Source organism: Phyllobates terribilis, unplaced genomic scaffold (assembly GCF_046119375.1).
Source record: "Phyllobates terribilis strain yellow unplaced genomic scaffold, ASM4611937v1 Scaffold_364__1_contigs__length_1914224, whole genome shotgun sequence".
In the NCBI taxonomy this organism is placed as follows: Eukaryota; Metazoa; Chordata; class Amphibia; order Anura; family Dendrobatidae; genus Phyllobates; species Phyllobates terribilis.
Genome location: NW_027363124.1, coordinates 1873260 through 1879259, shown reverse-complemented (window position 1 = coordinate 1879259; position 6000 = coordinate 1873260). Strand labels below are relative to the sequence as shown.

The 6000-nt window shown below is 50.1% G+C and overlaps 1 protein-coding gene across 1 annotated transcript in view; it reads left to right on the top strand.

The window, feature by feature from the left end:
- The first annotated feature begins 474 nt into the window (after positions 1-474).
- Positions 475-6000, top strand: part of LOC141222888 (uncharacterized) — an 89620-nt gene continuing 84094 nt past the window's right edge. Inside the window, exon 1 of the mRNA XM_073666721.1 lies at positions 475-565. The gene's annotated coding sequence lies outside the window, so the exon portion shown is untranslated. The remainder of the gene's footprint in view (positions 566-6000) is intronic.

The window sequence follows — 6000 nt, the reverse complement described above, 5'->3', positions numbered from 1 at the left end:
CATGCTGTTCCCAAGTCTTTTCAGCACTGTATGGATGTGTCTGATCATATCTCACACACCACATGGCCAGATAAGGTTGTAAAATGTTATTTACTGGTGAATGTATTTTTCACAGTTGAAAGCAATGCAAAAGTGCAAAAATGCATCAAAAACGCTGTGTGTGAACATAGCTGAAGGTGTGGAGGAGTATTTTTGTTTTTGGTTATTTATTTTGCCTTATATACAAGCCATTAACCTGGAAAGGATGTTCCTTAACATATTTCCCAGGAAAATCCATTTTGGTTTCATTTTTGTATGTTTTATTGTGAGTCCGTAAAAGTGGCGTAATACTCTGACAACGTTGTTGACAGCAGTGAGCGGCTCTGCTACATCCACACTGTAAACCCCTCCTGACCCCACACATAAATTTCAGCTCATCCAGCACCATGACAACCAGCACAGCAGAGTCCTGCATCCACTGAGGCCCCTGATCATGTGACCCCCGACTCCTCCCCTCCTGTGACCTCATCACAGGTCCTGTGCGCACAGAACAGCCATATATTTGGTGGCGGCTCTGCAGGTGGAGGTATGTGGAGATCCCCCATTACTGGGCGCAGGGGGCATTAACCCCTTCAGCACGGAGACTCTTTTGGGGTCTTGTGTTGCCCCTTTATAAGAATCATAAGGTTTTGTTCTGTTTCCTGTAATAGATACATACGACCCAACTATGGAGACAGGAAGGGAGGAAACATATTGTTCTCATAGTACAGGACCCCGTTACTGGCCCCACAGTGTAATGCCCCCATTATTCCCCTTATGCAGGATGTATGATGCCCCCCACAGTGTAATGCTCCCATTATGCCCCTTATGCAGTATGTATGATGCCCCCACACAGTGTAATGCCCCCATTATACCCCTTATGCAGTATGTATGATGCCCCCACACAGTGTAATGCCCCCATTATGCCCCTTATGCAGGATGTATGATGCCCCCACACAGTGTAATGCCCCCATTATGCCCCTTATGCAGGATGTATGATGCCCCCACACAGTGTAATGCCCCCATTATGCCCCTTATGCAGGATGTATGATGCCCCCACACAGTGTAATGCCCCCATTATGCCCCTTATGCAGTATATATGATGCCCCCACATAGTATAATGTTCCCACAGTACCGCCTGAGGTAATGCAGTTGGAATAAGTCCTCTGGAATTTGTTTTCCCTCTGCCTGCTCCCCTCCATGTATACCCTCGAGCATGTATACATGCATGTAGGGGAGCAGGCTTTACTAGATATCGAGGCTTTGTACAGTAATATACCGCATGAGGATGATATCAGAGGAGTAAGACATTTCTTGAAATCGAGATCAATAGAGTGTAGCAGAAATAATGACTTCATGGAGAATCTTCTTAAATACACTCTTGTTCATAAGTTCTTTCTTTTTGACAGGAAGTTCTTCACCAGCTCAGGGGTACTGCGATGGGGAGCCCCTGTGCCCCATCATATGCTAATCTAGGTTTGAGCTGATGGGAGGAAACCACAATATTCAGGGATGATTATAAGTGGTGGCATCCATATATTGGGGTATGGTATAGATATATTCAGGACAATTTTATCTTCTGGTCAGAGACGAGTGAACAATTTCTTGAATTTGTCAGGGAAATCAACATCAATAGAGTGGGCCTTAGATTTACATCAGAGGTTAATTATAACCAGTTGCCTTTCCTGGATGTACTAATCAAGAAATAACGGGATGGGACCCTAGGGACACTCATCTACCCTAAACCTACAAGCACTAATAAACTATTGAAGTGGGATAGTCACCACCCCATCCCCCAAAAAAAGGAATACCCAAGGGACAATTTTTACAGTTGAGAAGGAACTGTTCTAATGTCACAGATTTTAATATACAGGCAATAGACATGAACACCAAATTCAAGGAAAAAGGTATCCACAATACATTTTGAATTTCACACAGTTGTTTGCAGAAAAACGGGAGAGACAGACACTCCTCCATACCTAACCAAGAGAGCAAGAAAAAGATGGGATAACACAAGTAATAGGAACTTGTGACAATCAGAGTGACCGTATCTTTAATATCCTCAGAAAACACTGGGATATACTTGTGGTGGACCCGGACCTGAGGGTGCTGTGTGATCTACTCTCACAATAACTTTCAGAAAGGGTCGTTCAATTAGGGACCGTTTAGTGCATAGTTTCTATAAAAAACCTGCACCCAAGGGGACTTGCTTAGATAGAAGAGTTTGCGGTTTCTTTATATGTGGAGAACGTTGTACATGTAATTGGATGAGACCATGCAAATCTTTCTCGAGTTCCTCCTTTTTCTAGAAGGACTATTCCAACTGTAAAACCTCAGGACTTGCATATATGGCCACTTGCACCTGCCCCCTAGATTATGTATGCACGACCAAGAGTTAGTTAGTTAGGAGGGTGGGGGAGAGGGGCATTTGCGCGATACACGCCATGGTCAGGACATCCCATTAGCGAGACTCATGAACAGTGTACATAGATGTGAAACCGGAGACATCTCCTTTTGTATCATTGAGATGGTTAATCCCAACGTGAGAGGAGGTGATCACAATAGATGTATCCTCAAAAAGGAAAGTGAGTGGATTTTTAGACATTATTCACTAGCCACTAAGTGACTCAATGAGCAAATTTCCTATGCCTCTTTTGTGTGAATACAGCCCCATTCTGGATTACATTTTTGGATTTTATACTCTACCCATTGCTACTCAGTTCCCTGTGAATGAGGTTCACATATTGTTTTACTTCATCGAGATATCTGAGCTTCTATATCAGAATTATTTCTTATCAGTTATATCCCATGTAACGGGTCTGGGAGGTGGAACCACAGAGCAACTATACAAAGGGGCAGTCCTTGTAAGGAAGCGGGTGACACCCAGGGAAGGCGGGCAGGTAGTCACGGCAAGTGACAGGGACAGTCTCTGGGTAGAAGGGCAGGTAGTCACGGCAAGTGACAGGGACAGTCTCTGGGTAGAAGGACAGCAGGCAGGTGGCTGGTGAGCGCTTCCAGGTGAGCGGGCGAGAGTCTCTGGACAGGCAGGTGGTCACGGCAAGTGACGGCAGAACCTCCAGGTAGACTAGCAGACAGGTAGCAGGTGGATGCTCCCAGGTGAGCGGGCAAGAGTCTCTGGACAGGCAGGTGGTCACGGCAAGTGACGGCAGAGCCTCCAGGTAGACTAGCAGACAGGTAGCAGGTGGACGCTCCCAGGTGAGCGGGCAAGAGTCTCTGGACAGGCAGGTGGTCACGGCAAGTGACGGCAGAACCTCCAGGTAGGCTAGCAGGCAGGTAGCAGGTGAGCGCTCCCAGGTGAGCGGGCAAGAGTCTCTGGACAGGCAGGTGGTCACGGCAAGTGACGGCAGAGCCTCCAGGTAGGCTAGCAGGCAGGTAGCAGGTGAGCGCTCCCAGGTGAGCGGGCAAGAGTCTCTGGACAGGCAGGTGGTCACGGCAAGTGACGGCGGAGCCTCCAGGTAGGCTAACAGGCAGGTAGCAGGTGAGCGCTCCCAGGTGAGCGGACAGGCTGGTCCATAGACAGACTCACAGGTGTCGGAACGCAGACCGTCGGACCGCAGGCTTGCAAGCAGGTAAGCGGATATCAGACAGGTATCAAGCAGGTATCTGGCAGGTGACTGGCAGGTAACAGGCAGGAATCTGGCAGGTGACTGGCAGGTAACAAGCAGGAATCTGGCAGGTGACTGGCAGGTAACTGGTAACGGGACCTGAGGGCTGAAGCAGAGTGAAGGCTTTGCAACAACATTGCTCGGGCACCTCCATCTTGGAGGAGGTGCCTTATATATGGAGAGGTCCTCCGGCCATTGGTCGGGGACTCCTTAGAGCGGCGCGCGCGGCCCCTTTAAGAGAGGGGGAGCGCGCACGCGCGCCCTAAGCACAGTGACCAGGGGAGGAGCGCGCGCTGCCAGCAGAGCGGGAGGAAGACGCCGGGCACGGAGCAGAGAGGTGAGAGGAACAGCGTCCCTGCCTAGCAGGAGGCAGGGACGCCGACGCTACAGTACCCCCCCCTTTAGGCCCCCCCTTTTTTAGGCCAGACAGAAATTTACCAAGGATGAGAGGGGCATGTATGTTCTCCCGGGGCTCCCATGTTCTCTCCTCAGGACCAAACCCCTTCCAATCTACTAGAAAAAAGGTCTTTCCTCTTACCCTTTTGGTGGCCAGAATGTTCTCTACCTCAAACTCGTTTTCAGCGGAAACCGGAGCAGGAGGCGTACCTGTAGACTTGGAAAAAGAGTTAAGTACCACGGGTTTGAGGAGAGATACATGGAAGGAGTTAGGGATCCGCAAGTTGGCCGGGAGTTTCAATTTATAGGCCACCGGGTTGATCTGTTTGATAACCTCCAGTGGGCCAATGAACCGAGGCCCTAACTTGTAGGAAGGAATCTTGAGCCGGACATACTTGGACGAGAGCCAGACTTTATCTCAGGATGGAATTGTGGAGGATCCAGGCGTTTTTTGTCAGCGTGTTTTTTCATCCGCTCGGATGACTGAAGGAGTGCGGATCAGGTACTCTGCCAAATGGAGGAAAATTTGCTAACGAGAGATTCCGCAGCCGGATTGTCCACCGAGGTGGAGACGGGAAATGGGATCCGATGATGCTGACCGAAGACTACAAAAAACGGGGATTTGGAGGAAGATTCGCTCTCGTGATTATTGTAAGAGAATTCGGCCCATGGTAGGAGATCCACCCAGTCTGAATGGTGGGCATTAACGAAGTGCCGGAGGTAACTGGTCAGGATCTGATTGATCCGCTCCACTTGACCATTGGACTGTGGGTGGTAAGCGGAGGAGAAGTCCAGGGTGACGTCTAGCAGCTTACATGTGGCTCTCCAGAAGCGTGAGGTGAACTGAACCCCACGATCCGACACGATGTGGAGGGGCAGGCCATGGAGACGGAAGATGTGGCGGATAAAGTCTTTAGCCAGCTCGGGTGCAGACGGGAAGCCTGGCAGGGGAATGAAATGAGCCATTTTGGAAAAGCGGTCAGCGACCACCCAAATGACCGTACAACCGGCAGAGACAGGGAGATCTGTTATGAAGTCCATAGCTATATGCTGCCAGGGGGCAGCAGTTACTGGAAGAGGAAGAAGGCGACCAGCTGGCAGGTGTCTCGGAACCTTGTTGCGGGCGCAGGACACACAGGCAGAAACAAAGTCTATTACGTCCTTGTGCAGGGTAGGCCACCAGTAGAGCCGGGTAATAAGCTGGAGGGTCTTTTTCTGACCGGCGTGGCCAGCTAGCTTAGACGAGTGACCCCAGTGTAGGATCTTCTCCCGATCAGGTACCGTTACGAACGTCTTACCGGGAGGGAGACGATTTAGACTCACGGGGGCCACCTGCATTACTCTGGCGGGTTCGATGATGTGTTTAGGCTCCTCCTCAAGATCAGACACCAGGAAGGATCGGGACAAGACGTCAGCTTTGATGTTTTTGTCAGCCGGGCGAAAATGAAGAACGAAATCAAAGCGGGCAAAAAACAAGGACCACCGGGCTTGGCGCGGGTTAAGTCTCTGGGCGTTCTGGAGATAGGCCAAGTTCTTGTGGTCTGTGTAAATTATTACCGGGTGAAGAGCCCCCTCGAGCAGGTAATGCCACTCCTCCAGTGCCAGCTTAATGGCCAATAATTCTCGGTCTCCTATAGAATAATTGCGCTCAGAAGAGGAGAAGAGTTTGGAGAAAAAGCCGCAGGTTACCATTCTTACGGAAGATGATTTTTGGGTAAGTACCGCCCCGGCTCCGGAGGAGGAAGCGTCAACTTCTAGGAAGAATTGTTTGTTGCCGTCCGGACGATGCAGCACCGGGGCGGAGGAGAAAGCCTGTTTTAAGGAAAGAAAGGCTTCCTCTGCTTCGGGCGGCCATTCTCTGGGATTAGTACCCTTACGGGTGAGCGCAGAGATAGGGGCAGTCCGGGAAGAGTAGTGCGGTATGAAGAGGCGGTAATAGTTGGCGAAGCCCAGGAACCGC